Source organism: Rhinoraja longicauda, chromosome 3 (assembly GCF_053455715.1).
Source record: "Rhinoraja longicauda isolate Sanriku21f chromosome 3, sRhiLon1.1, whole genome shotgun sequence".
NCBI classification, from domain to species: domain Eukaryota; kingdom Metazoa; phylum Chordata; class Chondrichthyes; order Rajiformes; family Arhynchobatidae; genus Rhinoraja; species Rhinoraja longicauda.
This window is the reverse complement of record NC_135955.1, coordinates 34,098,409-34,120,579: the sequence shown is the minus strand read 5'-3', so window position 1 is coordinate 34,120,579 and position 22,171 is coordinate 34,098,409. Positions and strand designations below refer to the sequence as shown.

General features: G+C 45.6%; 1 protein-coding gene across 27 annotated transcripts in view; it reads right to left on the bottom strand.

Annotated features, from left to right (window-relative positions):
- LOC144591791 (receptor-type tyrosine-protein phosphatase delta-like) overlaps window positions 1-22,171 on the bottom strand; it is a 1,768,335-nt gene that overhangs the window by 1,110,314 nt on the left and 635,850 nt on the right. The window lies entirely within an intron of this gene.

Below are 22,171 nucleotides of genomic sequence, written 5' to 3'. Positions count from 1 at the left end.
AAGATAACAGAAAGCAGAAAGGAATTTGGGAAGATGTTTTACTACTCAGATAGGTAGCAAGGCACATCAATTCATAAAACAGTGTGGCAAAAGAAGGTAGGTAGTGTTAAAAATCTCAAAATTAGAGGAATAATAAGTTTAGGAGTAGTGTTTGAGCAGAAGATTTATAAAATGGGGAAGGACAAAACCAAGACAGATTTGCTATTCTTGGTAAATTAATATTTATGCAGATGTAAAAATCTGAGTCCAGTAAAGTGAATATTTTACCAAGAGATGAATTGTATAGTTTAGTTTATTGTCACCTGTACCAAGGTATCGTGAAAAGCTTTTGTTGTGTGTTAACCAGTAAGTGGGTAGACTATATATGATTACAATTGAGCTATCCACAGTGCACAGGAACATCAGAAAGGCAATAATGTTTAGTGCAAGATAAAGTTCAGTAAAGTCTGATTAAAAACAGTCTGACGGTCTCCAATGAGGTAGATAGTCGCTAGTTGGTAGATTTCCTTGATAATAGCTGGGAAGAATCTGGAGGTGTTTGTTTTCACACTTCTCCACCTCTTGCCTGATGGGAGAGGGGAGAAGGAAGAGTGACCAGGGTGAGACTTGTCTTTGATTGTGCTGGCGGCCTTGCTGAAGCAACGTGAAGTGTAAATGTAGTCAAAAGAAGCGAGGTTGGTTTATGGGATGTTCTGGGCTGCATTCACAATTTGCTACAAAGTGATTTAATGCCATACAGATTGAAGAAGGTGCAGAGTTAAATCAAGGTTAACATGCTGATTATATTAAACTTAACAATATTCTGATGACTGGCACTGATGCTGGTTTATTAATGAAGAGGACAATATGGGAATTTTGAGCTTCTGAATGAGTCAAGTGAGAGAGAAGGCTGGTAGTTTACGTGGCATTTCGCTGAAGTTCTCTCTCTTCAGAAGTTGCCATGTGGTTCTTGCTTGACTGATGTTGTATCTGGAATTATTTTTGACTTATTTCCAGTATCCTGTTCCATTATTAGCTTCAGATGGACTTTTCTCCCTCCACCAGCAACATCATTAATCTTCCTTGCATGTCAGTTTTACAGGATATACCAGTTTTCTTTGATTCTGATAGTTGATATAAAATGGATTGTTTCAAGCTAACAATTTTATATTCAGTTCTGTTCCTGGTGATTGCACAGTTTTGGTGGCATTCATGACAATGAAGAGAGAAGCCATGCCTTCAGAGGGAGTGTGGGTTGTGACAATGGGTTTCATTGCACTAGTACTGATCATCTCCACTAAAATTGCAAATGCTTGAAATACTCAACAGGTCAGGAAGTCTCCTGGGAGCAAGAAAATTATTAGGATAGTATTGATGAAAGAACGGCATGGTGGAACGGCAGCGCCGGAGACCCGGTTTCGATCCTGACTGTAGATGCTGTCTGTAAGGAGTTTGTATGTTCACCCTGTGACCGTGTGGGTTTTCTCCGAGATCTTCAGTTTCTACCCACACGCCAAAGACGAACAGGTTTGTAGGTTAATTGGCTTGGTATAAGTGTACATTGTCCCTAGGTTGTAGGGACATTGTGTATACATTGTGTGTAGGTTAGTGTTATTGTGCGGGGATCGCAGGTCGGTGCGGACTCGGTGGGCTGAAGGGCCTGTTTTTGTGTTGTATCTCTAAACTAAATTAAACTAAACTGAAAAGTTCACCATCTTTGTTTTATTTCATTTTCTCAGAACCTGATCAGTGTTGTTTTCCGCTCTAGGTCCCAAGGGAAAATAAAATCACCAATCCTGTTGCTAATCTTTATTCTTTTTTTTGCCTATTTCTAGCATATTTCTCTTTCCTTCTTTACTTTCATTTTAAAATAATGCTGATGAAACATTAACTCATTTTCTTTCACCTGTTGTTGTGAACATGAGCAGCATTTTCTGTTCTGTTTCAGATTTCTAGCTTTTCTCCTGCATATTAATGGAATCAACCAGTTTACAAAAGAAGTAAGTCCAGGACTCTGGAGAATCTAGTAATATTAAAAAATTGTAAAGCTTTATCATTGTATTGGCAGTTCTCCAGCAGTAAAATTATAAAAGTGTGGCCTTGTGAACAATACAACAGTGCTCAGTCTGATTTATCTGTGGATTGCGAATTGACTGATGTTACTAATGTTCCCTGTGGCAGCTTAAAATTTGTCAGTAGTCCAAGATGTGAAAACTCTGCTATTGGCAATGCTCTTTGTAGTGGAAGTTGCCTGCAGGGCAAATTTGAACACAATGGTCAATTTTGTCACTGCTTTTCCAAAGACATGAAGTTTCTGGCACCTTAGCGTTTATTCTGTTGTCCTGTGTGAATTATACTGCTCCAATGACTCGGGTTATTCTGTGATCTTCACCTTTACTGTGATTTTATACGAATCAGGTGAATTTCTTTGCTGGATTCCCGCTTTTCCCAAATACATCTATTTCTGTAGGCTGAATTTTATTTTTATTCCTCAGTTCAGAATGCACATTGTACCCTGAGACAACTTTGCTCAAATCTTGCATGACCAATGAAGGCTTAATAATGTCCAGCTTCCCAAGACCATTGCATCTCCTCTGCTGCATCTTTCTTCAAAATTCCTTCATTCCTTAGCACAATGCCTCGAACCTTATAAGGTTCTTGACGATCTCTGCACAAACTCTGTGGATTTATCATTCAACCTCAATAATTCCTATTTAACATGCTGACAACAGGCAAGTATATTATGAACAAGAAGGTAAGGAGGCAGACAATAGGACCACTTATGGATCAGTGTGGGTATCAATTTGTGAAGCCATAAGAGATGAGCAAGTTCTAAAAACTAATGCTTCTCATCTATATTTACCTCAGAGAAAGTTGTGGAAGTAAGGGAAAAGAACAGTAATGTCCTGAAACATACCAATATTACAATAAAGGAAGTGTTGGTGGTCTTGAGGTACAGAACTAGGTAAACCCCATGGAATCTGATCAAATGGATCCTAGGACATAGTGGGAAGCAAGAGAAGAAATTGATAAAACTCTGGTAGAGATTTTTGTTTCTTCCTTATCTTTATATCTTTCTTATATTTTGTATCTTCCTTGCATCACCTTTTGCCCCAGGTGAGGTACTGGAACACTGGAGGGTGGGTGAAGTTGTGTATTTATTCAAGAATGGCTGCAAGGGCAATCCAGGCAACTATGAGCCAGTGAGCCAAACATCAGTGGTAGGTAAATTACTGAAGGGGATTCTGAAAAACAGGATCCATCTGCATTTGCAAAAGCAAGAATTCATTTGGGATAGTCAACATGGTTTTGAATGTGGGACATCATGTCTCATGAATTTGAATGATTTAAAAAAAATAGTGACAAAGAGGACCAACAGGAGCAGGCTGGTAGACATTGTCTACATGGACTTGAGTAAGGTTTTTGTCAAAGTCTTGCCTGGTAGGCTGGTCCAGAAGGCAAGACCCATGGTGAGCTAATTAAACTGAATACAAATGTGGCTTGGTAGCAGAAGTCAGAGAGTGGTAAGGGAGGGTTGCTTTTTTTTCAGATTGGAGGCCTGTGACCAAAGATGTGCTGGAAGCATTAGTGCTCGGTCTCCTGTTTTTAAAAAAAAATCTATATTAACAATTTGGATAAGAATGTAGATGGCATGTTTAGTACATTTGTGGATGACACTAAAGTTGATGCAGTGGAGGACAGGGAAGATGGTTGCTTAAGGTTACAACAGGATCTAGTCAACTGGGAATGTGGGCAAATGGATGGCACTTGGAATTTAACTTGAGCAAGGGCGAAGTGATACATTCCATGCAGTTAAACCAGGGGTGAACATACATAACGAATGACAGGCTCCAGGGAAGTTTTGTCAAACTGAGAGATCGAGGAGTGCGTACATAGTTCCCTGAAAATATTGACATGAGTGGACAAGAAAGTGAAGAATGCGCACTTGCCTTCATCCATCAGGGCATTATGTGCAACGGTTGGGATATCATGTTTAAACTACAAGATATTGGTGAGACTGCACCTGGAATAATACATGCAGTATTATACATATGTTGCAGGGGATGGAGAGCTTGAATTACAAGGAAAAACTGGGTATGTTGGGAATGTTTTCCCTGCAGTGAAAGAGACCCAGGGGTAACCATATGGAGGTTTATTAAATCATAAGGGCATACAAAAGATGAATAGCTATAGGTTTTTCCCACCCAGGGTAGGGTGTTCTGTAAGTAGTGTTCTGTTAAAGGTCAGAGGAGTAATCTTCACAGGGGACCTGAGATGCAAGCTTTTCATACAGAGGGTGTGGATGAATGGGACTTGTTGCCAGAGGAAGTGGCAGAGGCAGGTACAATGCACCATTGAAAAAGATTTGGACAGGTTCATTGATGATTTTGAGAGATATGGGCCAAATATCTCTAGCTCTGGGACAAATGGGACTAGCTCTGGAAGGCACCTTGTTCGTTATGGGAGATTAGGGCCAAAGGCTGTGTTTCAGTGCTCTATGACTCTTCAACTATCTTAATTCTCGGCTGGTTCAGCGAAGTACAAAAGCATTGAAGTCATATTGTAGTGGGTGCGGTCACCGCGGTAATCAGGCCAGACGCCAGGTGAGTAGTTAATAACTTTATTACTTGTGGTACCAAACACCGCACTCAAGAAGAACGTGAGTCGACACACCCAAACCCTTTATAGTCCCAGACCACCTGACCCAAGGGGACTGACCCAGGAAGTGACCTAATCCCTCCCGTCCACTGAGTGCCGAGTGGAATGACCAAGGGAGTGGCCTAGCCCTCGGATGCCGCCACAGGACCCCCCCCCAAGAACCCAAGGCACGAAACGGACAGGGGGATGGACGAAACGGCCAGCCCGTGTGCGCGCCACGGCGGGCGCAGGAAGCAGAACCACCCCGCCAGGGAAAGGCACCCGCGGGAACTTCGGGGGTAAGGGCCGGGACGCGGGACGACCCCGAGGGCGAGGCTGCGCCAGTAGAACCGGCTGGCTAATGTCCACATGCGCCGGCTTCAGCCGTGAAAGAGAGACCGTCTCAGGACGACCCCCCATGTCCAACACGAAGGTGGCAGAGCCCCACTCAAGCACTTTGAACAGTCCCTCATAAGGCCGCTGAAGGGTTGGCCAGTGGGCATCCCGACGCAGGAACACAAAAGGACAGTCCTGCAGGGCGGAAGGGACATGTGACCGCACCGAACCGTGGCGAGACGTCGGCACTGGCGCCAGCGAGCCCACCGTCTCCCGAAGGCGTTGCAGGGCGGCTGAGGGCTGTTCTGCCTGACCCTGGGCGGAGGGAACGAACTCTCCGGGCACCGTCAACGGAGCCCCGTAAACCAATTCCGCCGAGGAGGTGGCCAAGTCCTCCTTGGGGGCGGTGCGGACACCCAGTAAAACCCACGGCAAAGCGTCAACCCAGTCCGGGCCAACGAGCCGGGCCTTCAGAGCGGCCTTGAGCTGGCGGTGGAAACGCTCCACCAGGCCGTTCGCCTGCGGATGGTACGCTGTGGTGCGGTGCAGGTTAACCCCCAGCAGTTGGGCCATGGATGACCACAGCTCGGAGGTGAATTGTGGCCCCCTGTCGGACGTAATATCGAGCGGAACCCCAAATCTGGCAATCCAATTTGCCGCCAAGGCACGGGCACAAGTAGAGGCACACGTGTCCGGCAGTGGAACTGCCTCCGGCCACCGCGTGAAACGGTCCACCATTGTCAGGAGGTAGGTGAAACCCCGAGAAGGCGGCAGCGGCCCCACGATGTCCACATGGATGTGGTCAAAACGGTGGCGAGGGACGGGGAACTCCTGGAGCGGCGGACGCACATGCCGCTGTACCTTTGAGGTTTGGCACGGTATGCAGGTGCGCACCCAATGCCCAACCTGCTTGCGTAACCCGTGCCAAACGAAACGGGAAGCCACGAGGGTCGTCATCGCCCGAATGGAAGGGTGGGACAGCCCGTGGAGCACCTCGAACACCCGGCGTCGCCAGGCAACAGGCACGATTGGGCGTGGCTGCCCGGTGGACACATCGCAAAGCAGCGTCGCGCCCCCAGTGCCACACGGAACGTCCTCCAACCTGAGGCCCGAAACGGCGGTACGGTAGGCGGACATCTCGTTATCGGACAGCTGGGCCGCCGCCAGGGCTGAGTAGTCGATTCCATCAGCCACTTGCAGGACGGCGTGGACCGCGGGTCGAGACAAGGCGTCGGCCACCCGGTTGTCTTTACCCCCGATGAAACGGATGGAGGTAGTAAATTCTGAGATGTAAGCCAGCTGCCGCTGCTGGCGAGCTGACCACGGGTCGGACACCTTGGCGAAAGCGAAAGTAAGGGGCTTGTGGTCCGTGTACGCGGTGAAAGTCCGCCCTTCGAGAAAATAGCGGAAGTGGCGGACCGCAAGGTAAAGGGCGAGGAGCTCGCGGTCAAAAGCACTGTAGTTCCGCTGTGCGCCGCTGAGGTGCCTACTGAAGAAGGCAAGAGGCTTCCAACACCCATCCGTGTGCTGTTCGAGCACCGCCCCAACCGCTACTTCCGAAGCGTCGACCGTCAGGCTGGTTGGTGTATCAACCCGTGGATGCACGAGCATCGTGGCCGCAGCCAGGGCTTCTTTGGCGTGTTGGAACGCCGCCACCGCATCGTCGGTCCATTCGACCTCCCTGCGCTTGCCCGCCATGAGGTGGAACAGCGGGCGCATGATCTGGGCTGCAGATGGCACAAATCGGTGGTAAAAGGCCACCATTCCCACGAACTCCTGGAGGCCCTTCACGGTGGTCGGGCGTGGAAACTGGCGCACCGCGTCCACCTTGTTCGGGAGCGGCAGCGCACCGTGCGGGGTCACGTGGTGGCCCAGGAATTCGATGGATGCCACCCCGAAACGGCATTTGGTGATGTTGATGGCCAGCCCATGATCGCTAAGGCGTTGGCATAGCTGGCGGAGATGGGCAATATGCTCCTGTCTCGAGCGGCTCGCCACCAATATGTCGTCCAGGTATACGAATACGAATTCCAAGCCACGGCACACGCAGTCCATAAGCCACTGAAAGGCTTGCGCAGCGTTCTTGAGTCCGAACGGCATGCGGAGGAATGCAAATAGGCCAAATGGCGTCACGATTGCCGTCTTGGGGACGTCGTCGGGGTGGACTGGAATTTGGTTATAGCCACGCACCAGGTCGACCTTGGAAAATACCGTGGCCCCAGCCAGGTGGGCATTAAAATCCTGGATGTGAGGGACCGGATACCTGTCGGCGATTGTGGCATCGTTAAGCCGGTGGTAATCTCCGCAAGGACGCCAACCACCGTCTGCCTTGGGGACCATATGGAGCGGGGACGCCCACGGGCTGTCTGAACGGCGCACGATCCCCAGTGACTCCATAAGGCGGAACTCCTCCCGAGCGAGACGGAGCTTGTCCGGTGGAAGACGCCGTGCCCGGGCGTACAAGGGCGGGCCAGTAGTCGTTATATGGTGCACCACCCCATGCTTCGGGGCGGCGGAGTGGAACTGGGGGTCCAGAATATCGGGGAATTCAGCCAGAATTCGTGAGAACGCGGCGTCCACGGACGACAGGGGCCCATCAGGACTCACGACCGGGTCGCCCAAGTGGAGGAAAATGGGCTGCAGAGTGACAGAGTGCACTAAACGCTGCCGCTTAACGTCCATGAGCAGGGAATGTGCCCGTAGGAAATCCGCACCCAACAGTGGCTGGGACACATCCGCGATCACAAATGGCCACGAGAAGCTGCTCGCCCCGAAGTTGAGGCAGATCGTGCGCACACCATATGATCGGATTGTGGTCCCGTTGGCTGCGGTGAGGAGGGGACCGCGGTTACCACTACGGCGGTCAGCCTGCGAAGGGGGAACAACACTCACCTCCGCCCCGGTGTCCACAAGGAAACGGGCCCCGGAGCGGCGGTCCCACGCAAACACACGATGAATCTGGCCGGCCGACGAAGCAATCACTGATGGCCGGCCTCTGCGTTTCCCGGGAACGAACAGGGCTGCCGGCATTGACGGGCCGAAGGGCCCCACCGCCGATGGAAGTAGCACCAGCCCCCTCTGCTGGGTTCCGTGAAAACGGGCGGCTGTGCGGGCCGATCCGACCACCAGCGACCTCCGGTGGCGTATGGAGAAACTGCCGGCAGGCTGCGCGCGATGCCTGGGTCCGACCACCAGCGACCTCCGGTGGCGGGTGGGGGAACTGCAGGCGGGCCATGCGAAAAAGAGGCGCCGCCGGCTGGGTGAGCTGCTGAAGCCGGATACCGTCGGGAAGGCTGTCGGGGAGCGGTAGTAATGCGGGCGATCGAGGCTCCTACCTGCGGGTAGTCGTCGGCCGTCGGATGGACTTCCAACGCGTCGAGGGCCAGGTGACGGGCCATCATGAGCTCATCGGCGCGCCTGCCCAACGCCTGCATGTTGGGGAACGGGGCGTCGAGGAGCTGCTGGCGGAGGTTGGACGGCAGCAGCATCAGGTAAACATGTTTAAAAAGGAAACCGGGCTCGTAGTCGCCTAGCAGTGCCTGCATGTCGGCCAGTAGTACCGACGGGCGGCGGTCACCCAGGCCCGGCATTCGGAGGATCCGGGTTGCCCGCTCAGCCTCGCAGAGGCCGAACTGCTGACGGAGGAAGGCTTTAAGGGCCACGTACTTATCGGTTGCTGGGGGGTCGCGGAGGAAGGGTCGGACCAGGCGCGCGGTGGCCGGGTCGAGGGCGCTGACCACGTGAAAGTATTTAGTGGCGTCGGCAGTTATGCCCCGCAGGGCGAACTGTGCCTCGGCCTGGTCAAACCAGAAGTCGGGGTCCTCGGTCCACAATGGAGGCAGCCACACCGACACGGCGTGGATAGCAGCGCGGGCGGCAGGGTCCACGGGAAGGTCCAAAAGCGGTTGACTGGAAGAGTCGGGTAGTAGCAGGTTCTGGTCCATCGCGACTTGCGAGGGAAAGTCGGGGTCACCAGTGTAGTGGGTGCGGTCACCGCGGTAATCAGGCCAGACGCCAGGTGAGTAGTTAATAACTTTATTACCTGTGGTACCAAACACCGCACTCAAGAAGAACGTGAGTCGACACACCCAAACCCTTTATAGTCCCAGACCACCTGACCCAAGGGGACTGACCCAGGAAGTGACCTAATCCCTCCCGTCCACTGAGTGCCGAGTGGAATGACCAAGGGAGTGGCCTAGCCCTCGGGTGCCGCCACAATATGACCATTTATAAAATGTTGACTTGGCCATCATTGCTGTATTTGGCCCAGTTCTTGCCACCACACTTTAGGACAAAAATATGAAGGTCTCAGAGAAGGTGTAGAACAAATATGCTGTATTAATTGCAGGGAGGAGAGAGTTTGGTGTGACTGATGCACTTAAGAAGGCAGAGGTGTTAATCCTGGAACTCAGGAGGTGCAGTGTGAGTCCACATCCCTCGCTAAATGGCGAAACTAGGAACCCTCCTAGTTTCATATACATGATGTCAGATGCTGAAGCAGTAGAATTTACAAAGCATAAAATACCAGATTATCTGAATTTTTACCATACTTAGCACTAAACCAGTTTAGGAGAGACCACTATTTTGTGCACTGGTAACAAACATGGGATATACAAATGTGTGGGAAAGAAAACTGCAGATGCTGGTTTAAATTGAAGGTAGACACAAAATGCTGGAGTAACTCAGCAGGTCAGGCAACATCACTGGAGAGAATGAATGGGTGACGTTTCGGGTCGAGACACTTCTTCAGTCTGAAGAAGGGTCTCAACCTGAAAAGTCACCCATTCATTATCTCCAGATGCTGCCTGACCTGCTGAGTTACTCGAGCATTTTGTGTCTACCTGGGATATATAAATGCCGCAGGCTGGAGAAAGTAATGTTGGATCAGTTTGCAAATTTGGAAAAAACATGGGAAAACTGAAAGTATTCCTCCTTCAGTTGAGGAATGGTTTATGTTTTTCCATGTTTGCCATGAATGCCCATGTTTTTCCAAAATGTCCAAACTCATCCAATATTACTTGGACAGAAAAGGGAACTCAAGACGATTTTCTGAAATGATACAAATAGGTTACTTTGGAAAAGTGGAGAAATATGATGCATCACAAGGGACCTTAATTAGAGTGTCTGGGTATGTCTGCAAGACTAATAAACACCAGCTGACAAATGAAGAACAGAATGCAGTGACCCATTTGCTGGAAAAAACACATGTTATTAGTAGAGGTGATATATTGCAATAATAATCTTCTTGGCACCTTATGGATAAGTAGCTGTCTCATTTGACATACTTGCCCTTGAAATGCACACTTTAACTAAGTATTGTAGAGTATATTGCAGTTACAAGTATGCAGTTGGATATTGTGGGTCATATTATCCACCCAAAAGACTTGGGGAGGCAATGTGACATCTGGCTCGGGTGCAGTTAGTTGAGGGGATAAAGTGATAGACGCAGTCAAGCCAGTCACCTGCAAAAGTTACACTTTTGAGAAGGCAGAGAGAACTGCAGTTTCAATAGGACACTGAAACTGTAAATATTTAATTCCGATTAAGTTCGAGGTTGAAATGTATTGGTCAAAGCTACAGGGATTAACGACAGGGAGTTATCAGATGTGCCTTTTTTATCAGGATCTTGACACATGGTCAAGATCCTGGTTGGTTTACTAAATGCTTTCTTTTATATTGCAAGACAAAATGATGGAAGTTACATGCTTGGCGTCTTGAAAGAGCAAAAAAAACATTCCAGGTAATAACTAGAGCCATTTAAATTTATGTCGTTTAAAGTTGCCTTTCAATTCTGTGCATGTGGAGTATCGGGTCTGCTCAGTGCTTTGTAAAACAAGGCATTGCGGTGGAAAAGGGTAGTCTTTTGATTACATTTTAGTGCTCGTGACAATATAAAAAGGTTCTGCAGCTGATAATCTATTGGTACCATCACTGGCTTTTTTCAGCACATTTATCATTTTGGGGTTTCCTGAGAAACAGTACCAGATTCGTTCAAACCACAAAGCAACACATAATAAAAATGGCACGCCATCTCCTGTTGCAAAATCCCATACTGCGCTACATTGGTCCTATTTGTGATCTTGCAGCTGTCAAATGCTCAGGTAACAGCCAGGAAATAAAATTTAATAGCTATAGCACAGAAGTGCAGTCAAGGCCAAGCCACAAAGGACAAATATCCTCTGTAAGCAGGCACTGCCTCCTCAGTGGGAACACCAGCTGAAGCGAAGTGAAAATATCACAGAGAAAGGAAGTATTCTTACAGCGTTCAATACCTTTTTGAAGCAATTCATGTTACTGGTATCAGCATGGCATTCAAAAAAAATCAGTGAGTCTGTAATCAGATTAGCACTGTTTTGTTTCATGTGCAACTTAAAATTTAAAATATGGAGAAAGATTTACACCCTGTGATAGGAATATATATTTTTTTAAATCAGAAGGCCAATAATGAAACAGGTTTTTTTTATTGTAGATAAGCACAAGGAAATACAGTGCATTGAGTACTTATATGGAAAATAGTTGGATTCTGCACCATAGATTCTTAAAAAAAAAAAACGTAACTACCATTATTACTTTCTTACATTCTCGAAAAAGCCTCACTAATGCTTGAGGCATTCACCTCCTTCTGTATCCATTACTTTTAAAGTGATAGGAAGATGCCCAAGGATATATACAAGGATCCTGCATCAAATGACATTTTGGTGGGGAACATCATTTCCAAAGGGTAAATGGGTCATCATTCCAAAGTTTAGACATGGTTTTGATACAGTAAACCTTTGCTATAACGGACCATGGGGGGGGGGGGGGGAGGGGGGATTGGTGTCCATTATTGCTGATTGTCCATCATAATCGAGTTAGGTATTATCATTGTGTGTAATTGAAATAAAGAACTGCAGATTATAGTTAATACACAAAAGGACACAAAGTACGAGAGTAACTCAGCGGATTAGACACCATCCCTGGAGAAATGGTGATGTTGGGATCCTTCTTCATACTTATAGACAATAGACAATAGGTGCAGGAGGAGGCCATTCGGCCCTTCGAGCCAGCACCGCCATTCAATGTGATCATGGCTGATCATTCTCAATCAGTACCCCGTTCCTGCCTTCTCCCCATCCGCTATCCTTAAGAGCTCTATCCAGCTCTCACTTGAATGCATTCAGAGAAACTGATTCAGACTGCTCAGTTACTCCAGCACTTCGTGACGTTTCACCTTAAAACGAGGTGCAATGCCACTGATCTGCACCAGCGAGTCCTTTACCGGTCGGCACATCTGTTGTTGTGGCTCATGTTGTAACCCTGGCCAGCAGAGCTCTCTTCAGGCTGCCTCCACTGATAGGATGTGTTCGGTTACCTCCCCGTTTGCCAACTCCCCGTTTACCAACTATGAGCAAAAAGAAAGTTGACCAAGTTGCTGTTTGTTTCACTGCACTCTTTCCAGCTTGAGTTTGAACCATACAGACAGCATCCGAGGTCAGGATCAAATTTGGGTCTCTGGTGCTGTGAAACAGCAGCTCCACCAGCTCTCCCGCTGTGCCACCAATTTTCTACCTCTCAAACCTCTATTGAATGCCTCATAACATGATCGCTGTGCTTCCTCACCAATGTCATCAAATTTTGGCGGGATGGAGTGGGAGGGGAAACCAATATAATATAAATATTTTGTTTTTTAATTTTGAAGGTGAATGGGTGGCCTGTGAATTTGATCACTGCAGTGGATCCTGAAGATTTTACAGATGGTTCTTTCAGCGAGGTTGACAGGCTGAATTGACATGCCTGCTGATATTTTTACTTATAATTCTTGAAACGTACAAATTATAAATACAGCTGACAACTCTCTTGTCGTAATATCACTACACAAATGACAGAACAAACACCAGAGGACAAGGAATAACATGCAGCCCACAACTACATAGGACACATAATCTGACTTTAGTGTTAAACAGTCATCAAAATCTGTCCTTTGCAATTTAATGCTGCTGAAGATTGGCAGACCAAAGACAACCAAATCTTCATTGCACCTGAATGGGACACCAAAATACAAAGTTGTATTCTTACAGTCTATGCTCCTCAACACTTCCCCTGGCCATCAGATTTAAGCCCACTCACTTGCCAAGTCCTAACCACTCAATCAGCCAAGGTTATTACACCATTCTTCCCCCAATCCCCTTGTCTCCTTTCTCTATCTCCTAACCCTTATCACAATCTTCATTTTCCAATAGGTCAGTCATGGTTTCTAATCCCATATCCAAATAGAACTCTTGCCAGCCAAATGTGCTACTCCATCCCACACCAACCCTCCACAACTCCTGCTGTGGTCATAATCCCTGGGCAGCGGATTTTCATTGAGACTTAGGACCAAATCAACTATTGGATTTCCAATTGCTTGACCATTAAATAGACACATTAAAACTTATCACTTTTTTATTATTCTTCCCTTTCGCACAATCGTATTCTTAATATTTATTTAATTTTCACAAATTATTTTGATTAGTACAAAGCAGCATATGATGTTAGAAATACAACCTTTCCTCAATTTGGGCATTTGCAATTTATGATATAAGATTATTATTCGCCATGGGAAAGATGGAAATTAGATTTTCAAGATATTTGCATCAATTGCCCTTAAAGGTTGCACGTTAAAAATTTTACTTTAATAATGCGCAATTGACTTGATATGTGTATTCTCATTCTCTCAGAACTGGCACATTGAGTAGATGTTTTGTTTTCTGGATAAATCAACATTTTGATGAATTGTTTAAAATGATTATGAAAATATTTTAATGACTTTCACTTTCAAGTCAAGTCAACTTTATTTGTCACATACATATACAAGATGTGCAGTGAAATGAAAGTGGCAACGCCTGCAGATTGTGCTAAAACTACAAAACAGAATAGAAAAAATAAATTATCCCAAAAAATAAATTAATACAGTTAATTAAATTAGTCCCTGGTGATATGAGAGTTAACAGGCCTGATGGCCTGTGGGAAGAAACTCCGTCTCATCCTCTCTGTTTTCACAGCATGACAGCGGAGGCGTTTGCCTGACCATAGCAGCTGGAACAGTCCGTTGCTGGGGTGGTAGGGGTCCCCCATAATGTTGCTGGCTCTGGATCTGCACCTCCTGATGTATAGGTCCTGCAGCGGGGGAAAGTCAGCCGAACGCATTACTCTCCGCAGAGTCTTCCTGTCCTGGGCAGAGCTATTCCCAAACCAGATTGTGATGTTTCCGGACATGATGCTTTCTGCAGCCCCAGAGTGGAAGCATTGAAGGATCCTCAGAGAGACTCTGAATTTCCTCAACTGTCTGAGGTGGTAAAGGCGCTGCCTTGCCTTACTCACCAGTGCGGCAATGTGTGTTGTCCATGTCAGGTCCTCTGTGATGTGGACTCCCAGGTATTTAAAGCTGCTCACCCTATCCACAGTAATCCCATTTATCTCCAGTGGCGTGTACGTCCTCGGATGTTGAGCCCTTCTAAAGTCTACAATCAGCTCCGTAGTTTTTGTAACATTCAAGAGAAGGCTGTTGTCCTGACACCAGAGTGCCAGATTAGCCACCTCCTCCCGGTAGGCCTTCTCCTCGTTATCGGAAATCAGGCCCACCACCACAGTGTCGTCAGCAAACTTGATGATGGAGTTGGAGCTGAACCTAGCCACACAGTCGTGTGTGTGCAGGGAGTACAGTAGGGGGCTAAGGACCCAACCCTGAGGGTATCCTGTGTTCAGGGTGAGGGGGTTAGATGTATGTCTCCCCATCTTGACCACTTAGGGCTTTTACAGTTCTGTTGGATTTTTGTGGAAAGATAATTTATGACATTCAACTTTTAATGTTGAACAAGATGAAACCGCATCTTGTGTTTTGTTCACTTTAATGAGGATTAGTGGGCACATTCCTCCATGCCCAAAATGGAAGACAACATTTGTGTTAACATAGAAACATAGAAACATAGAAAGTAGGTGCAGGAGTAGGCCATTCAGCCCTTCGAGCCTGCACCGCCATTCAATATGATCATGGCTGATCATCCAACTCAGTATCCTGTACCTGCCTTCTCTCCATACCCCCTGATCCCTTTAGCCACAAGGGCCACATCTAACTCCCTCTTAAATATAGGCAAGGCAAACAGGCTCCAAAGAGGAGAAACACAATGATCTTTCCTAAAATTAAAATATAATAACATCTTATTGCCGTAAGAGTTAATTAAATTAGCAAGGAGTGCAATATGTGGAGATTTATTATTGCACCATTGTTTACAACGTTATTTTTTCGAACAGTCCCGGAATTCTGTGTTATTATAGTAATGAACTCTAATAATTACTTCGAGTTGAAGCCCGGGGAGCAATTACAATATCCAGTGTGCATCTGGGAATATTCTTACAACCATTACCACAAACACAGTGACCATATGAGTTTCACATGGGCTACAAATGAATTACATCCACACTAATCTCATGTTGATGCTGACTCTGGAGCTGAGTCTCATGATCTGTGCTTTTAAACAATGGGCTTGAAGAGTAACGAAAACATATGCAGAGATTCAAGACTATGCGAGGTGCTTTCTCAGTTGTGCACTCCATCAGGGAGCTTGTTGTAGCTCCTCATGCTCCTCTGCAGTGCAGGACCAACATCAAAGGTCAAAGGAAGACCACTAGTTTCCCCTAGGATGTTACCATGCAGTTCTACACAATCACCTGCAAATCCAGAACCTTTTGTGAATATCATTTCTTATTAGAAACATAGAAACGTAGAAACATAGAAAATAGGTGCAGGAGGAGGCCATTCGGCCCTTCGAGCCAGCACCGCCATTCATTGTGATCAGGGCTGATCGTCCACAATCAATAACCCGTGCCTGCCTTCTCCCCATATCCCTTGATTCCACTAGCCCCTAGAGCTCTATCTAACTCTCTCTTAAATCCATCCAGTGATTTGGCCTCCACTGCCCTCCGTGGCAGAGAATTTCACAAATTCACAACTCTCTGGGTGAAAAAGTTCCTTGTCACCTCAGTTTTAAATGACCTCCCCTTTATTCTAAGACTGTGGCCCCTGGTTCTGGACTCACCCAACACTGGGGACATTCTTCCTGCATCTAGCTTGTCCAGTCCTTTTATAATTTTATATGTTTCTATAAGATCCCCTCTCATCCTTTAAACTCCAGTGAATACAAGCCTACTCTTTTCAATCTTTCCTCATATGTCAGTCCCTCCATTCCAGGAATCAATCTCGTGAACCTACGCTGCACTGCCTCAATTACAAGGATGTCCTTCCTCAAATTAGGAGACCAAAACTATACACAATACTCCAGGTGTGGTCTTACCAGGGCCCTATACAACTGCAGAAGAACCTCTTCACTCCTTTATTGAAATCCTCTCGTTATGAAGGCCAACATTCCATTAGCTTTCTTCACTGCCTGCTGTACCTAAACCCCAACTTTCAGTGACTGGTGTACAAGGACACCCAGGTCTCGCTGCACTTCCCCCTCGCCTAACCTAACACCATTGAGATAATAATCTGCCTCCTTGTTTTTGCCGCCAAAGTGGATAATTTTATGGATAGTTATTTCTTCATTAACCATGTTCTTATGGGCAAGGTCTGCATTCCTTTTTCTGGTGTGGGAGAAGGTGCTGTCCTAGAACTATTTATGACAGTGATACAAGAATGTCTTCTTACTTGCCCCCAAAACATCCGCAAATATGCCAGGAAAATACAAGTGCAGGGATTTCCATCCACAAGCCATCTCCATCTTTGGAACTGTGAGACAAATGACACTTAAGTTTCATCCATTTCCACCTCATGCAATGGCCTATGTGCTACTTTTAATATTTAGTTTACACAAAGCTAGATTGTCAGAGTGAGGCCCAGCGCAAATTTGAGGAACAGCACCTCATATTTCGCTTGGGCAGTTTACAGCCCAGCTGTATGAATATTCACTTCTCTAACTTGAGGTCGTCCCTGCTTCCCCTCTCAATCCCCTCCCCCTTCCCAGTTCTCACACCAATCTTCCGGTCTCCGACTACATCCTATCTTTGTCCTCTGACATCGGTCTGAGGAAGGGTCTCGACCCGAAACGTCACCCATTCCTTCTCTCCCGAGATGCTGCCTGACCCGCTGAGTAACTACAGCATTTTTGTGTCTACCTTGTGGGAGGAGAGAGATATAAGAGGGGCCAATCCACAGATTTTTCAGATTTGGTTGTTGGGAAAATGCTTCCTGTACCATCGACATGACTTCCAGCTAGCAAGTTTTTCCTAATTTCACTGATCTTATGATGTTCATTCACAAAATGCTGGAGTAACTCAGCAGGTCAGGCAGCATCTCAGGAGAGAAGGAATGGGTGACGTTTCGGGTCGAGATCCTTCTTCAGTCTGCCTCCTTGCAGTCTGAAGAAGGGTCTCGACCCGAAACGTCACCCATTCCTTCTCTCCTGAGATGCTGCCTGACCTGTTGAGTTACTCCAGCATTTTGTGAATAAATACTTTCGATTTGTACCAGCATCTGCAGTTATTGTCTTATATTATGATGTTCATTGGTATGTTGGTACTTTGAGGGCCGTTATACCTTGAAGATCGCAATGACAAAACCCCATCAAATTTCGTGCAAAGAATGATTCCCACCATTCAGCTAAAGAGAGTTGTGGGTTGATTACTGGACGAATATATCTCCTGATGCCCTGAGACAACAGATCCGCTTGGAAAGTTCATAGGAAAGTGTTTGCCGCCGATAAATGGAAGGCAATTTTTTAAAATATTTTTTGATCAGGCCAAGGCTATGAATTAATGAAGTGAACAGCATTTGTTTTCCTAAATCAGTGCTTTAATCATGCAGGAAGAAGAGGGCAGTTTGACTGCAAGGAAATTAATCTATATGATATAATAATGTAATTAAGACTCTGATGAAGCTTTGAAGTCAGAATGTACCTTCCGACATGCTTCATTCAGGTGTCCCGCAAAAAATCATTGGAATCATAACTTTGTCATTCAAGACAAATGGACTGCCTCTTTTGAGGTGATGAGAACAATATGCTGCTGATCCTTTGTAACAACAGATATATACACTGATGAGCCAAAACATTATGACCACTTGCCTAATCTGCTGTTGGTCCTCTGTGTGCCCCGAAAACAGCGCCGACCCGCCAAGGCATGGACTCTACAAGACCCCTGAAGGTGTCCTGTGGTATCTGGCACCAAAACATTAGCAGCAGATCCTTCAAGTCCTGCAAGTTGCGAAGTGGAGCCGCCGTGGATCGGACTTGTCGATCCAGCACATCCCACAGATGCTCAATCGGATTGAGATCTGGAGAATTTGGAGGCCAGGGCAACACCGTGAACACTTCATCATGTTCCTCAAACCATTCCCGCGCAATGTGTGCAGTGTGGCAGGGCGCATTATCCTGCTGAAAGAGGCCACTGCCATCTGGGAATACCATTGCCATGAAGGGGTGTACCTGGTCTGCAACAATGTTTAGGTAGGTGACACTTATCAAATTGACGTCCACATGAATGGCCGGACCCAGGGTCTCCCAGCAGAACATTGCCCAGAGCATCACACTCCCTCCATCGGTTTGTCATCTTCCCACAGTGCATCCTGGTGCCATCACTTCCCCAGGTAAACGGCGCACACGTACACGGCCATCCAGGTGATCTAAAAGAAAACAGGACTCATCGGACCAGGCAGCCTTTTTCCACTGCTCCAAGGTCCAGTTTCGACGCTCGCATGCCCAATGTAGGCACTTTCGATGGTGTATATCATGGGCACTCTGACCGGTCTGCGGCTATGCAGCCCCATACGCAGCAGGGTGCGATGCACTGTGTATTGTGACACATTCCTCCCGTGACCACCATTAAAATTTTCTGTGACTTATGCCACAGATGACCTGTCGGTTCGGACCAGATGGGATAGCCTTCGTTGCCCTCGCGCATCGATGAGCCTTGGGCGCCCAACACCCTATCGTAGGTTTGTGGTTTGTCCCTCCTCGGACCACAGTCATTAGGTATTCACCATTGCTGACTGGGAGCACCCCACAAGCCTTGCCGTTTCAGAGATGCTCTGACCCAGTCGTCTGGCCATAACAATTTGTCCCTTGTCAAAGTCACTCAGGTCTTTACTCCTCCCCATTTCTCCTGCATCCAACACATCAACTTCAAGAACTGACTGTTCACTTGCTGCCTAATATATCCCACCCCATGACAGGTGCCATTGTAACAAGATAATCAATGTTATTCACTTCACCTGTCAGTGGTCATAATGTTTTGGCTCATCGGTGTATCTCAGAATGTGTTTTGTAGTGTCACTGTGCTTTTATAAATTCATTCTGTTTTGCATCTTTTCCAACGGAAAATACAAAAAAGTATTTTCTCTGTTTGCCTTTGATACTACACCAATTTAAGAAGAGTGATTCAATTTCCCAATTACTGCACCAATCAGTGTCCTCCAATTTGTAGATATTTGTTTGTTGACAAGTATATCTTATCTGTGCAATGCATGGTACTCGATGCAGGCGACCCTACATTATGGGGTTAGCGGAGGGGGGAGGCAGTAGCAGGGAGAGTTACGTTCCTAGAATGCAGACTCAACAGTATTGAAATTTTATATAACATGAAGCTGCATCACATATGCGTATGTCAGGAAAGCTAAGTTGGGGAAAAAAAGTATAGGTTTTTTCCACATAAATTTTAGAATGCATCTATATTTTTGCTCATGATTTATGAATTCTGTAAGAGTGAATTTCTGTTACCTAAACTGCCATAGCAGAGGGGTCGATTGTTTCTGCAGTCAAATCGCAAAGTCATATATATTTAAAGAACAGTTGACAGAGGACATAGTTGAGCCAAGTACAATAATAACATTTGGACAGGTACATGGAAAGGAAAGTTTTCTTAGAATATAGACCAAAAGCAGGCATGTGGGACGAGTGGAGATGGGACATTTTGGTCGCCATGGACAAGTTGGGCCAATGTGCCTGTTTCCATGCTATATGACTCTTTGACTCTAAGCTTGGTTTAACATTTAACGAAGATTAAAGAAGTGAGTAGAAGAGAGGGTGCAGTGGGAATTCACCATCATGTTGCCAGAGTTGGAGCATTTCAGTTATAAGGGGAGACTGGAAAGACTGGGTCAGTTTTCCCCAGAATGGACAAGATTAAGAGGGCACACAATTGATTAAAAAAATATTGAGGGGTATATAAAGGGTAGATGACAGGTACCTTTTTTCCCCATTTTGGAGGGAGATAAAACCAGAGAACATTGATTTAGTGTAAAGAGAGAGAGATTTATAGTGAATTTGAGGGAATCCTTTTTCACAGAGTCTCTGGAATGTACTTCCTGGGAGAATGGCAGAGCATTTAAGAAATATCTGGACAAATACTCAAAGTGTCTGGGTATAGAAGGCAATGGACCAAGTCTTGGAATCAGATTAATACAGAAGGGTGCCTACGAATTGCCATGAACAAGGTGTGTAACTCAATCAAGGGAATTTGGTGTTAATGCGATGATGTGGGAGGCAAAATAAGCAAAGTGTAATCACTGGAGTTGGTTTCAATTGGCTCATTGGAGTGTATTACAAAATTCCATTGCATTAAGTTCTGCTCTGATTCCATCAAATGCATCATTTTACTTGCCTCCTTGTATGCTATTCATTGGATTGGTTCACACCACCACTTCCCATATAGATATGATGGGTATTGCCAAATGAAAGGTGAGAAAGAAAGATGACAATTAAAGAATGTGCAAAGAATCTGGAAACATAAAGCATCTAAAGGATCATGATTACTGTCATGGAAGTCTCTAGATTTGTTGTAAGTCATACTTTACACAAAGCTTTAGAGCACTCAACATCACAAGATTCGGCAACAGGTTGCCAAATTGGTGATGCTAACCTGAGAACATAATGTGGTCTGACTTCTACATGCTAGTGCTGGACATTGAAAGAGCTAATTGTTAATGTACATGTTATTTAAGGGACAAAGTTTGGTTACATAAGTACAATACATTTCTCTTTGGAATGCAGAGAAATATCTTTTTTTTTAAACATGCATTGCGTCATCCACCAGGAAGTAAAAACACAACTTGTCCCTGTGAACAAAGTTGTAAGGCTCTAACTGTTTATCTGAGTGAATGGAAACATGATGAAATCACAACTTTAGCATGTATCTGAGGCAGACATTGACAAATAAAAGAAAGGCACTCGCTCACAACACTTCAGGAATCTGAGTAAATATATTGAACCTTTCTGTGTCCGTGGAATTGTGCAATCTTTGAAATCTTAACAATATAAGCATTGCTTGACCCATGACATAATTGTATTGCATAATACAAAACTGGAAAAACACAGGTCCCGAAGCCTCCATATTGTTTCATAATCGGTACCATTGCCATTTTCAGTCCCGATAAGCACATGATACAGGCTGATAGGTAACACAACTAGCAACGTGAACGCGAGAGATTAGCTCTGACTAATCATTGTGAAAGAAGCAACAGGAATTCCACATGAGAAGAGCAACACTTCATCCAAGAGCTGCTACAGAATATAAATGATTGAGCAGCTCAACCAACAACCAAAGGCATTGTGGAGATGTGTTCTTGTGAAAGTTTGTTACCACATTCACAGAAAAGAGAGGTTTTGGCATGCAATAATCTCCATTAAAGTCAAGCTTGGATTGTAATTGGTAATTCAAGTAGCAACTCAAATAAACCAAACAAAAGTAATTATATTAAAATGAACAATTAATTTTCATTCCATTGTAAATAAAATAAAATCCAACATCAAATATTTTATTTGACATTATCAATAGATGATTGGAACAATTATCAACAACCACAGACTGTGTAATTCACATGGAAATCAAATAAAGATAAATTCTAATAGCTAGATCACTCATTTATTCAAATGAATATCCCTTTTTGCTTCTATTTCCCTTCAATGGTAATACCTGAATGGTTTAAAAATTTTCAACAGTAAATATATTTTAACATGATCATGAGACAATAAGAAAACAAAAGATGACATTCAGAATGAGACACAAAAAGCTGGAGTAACTCAGCGGGACAGGCAGCATCTCTGGAGAGAAGGAATGGGTACGTTTCAGGTCGAGACCCTTCTTCAGACTGGTTAGGGATAGGGGAAACGAGGGATATAGATGATGATGGGGAGGAATTACTATTTCTAAATATCCCTTAATTGAACAATTAATTAACCTTACTGTCATTGCAATCTAATGCAAACAAAAT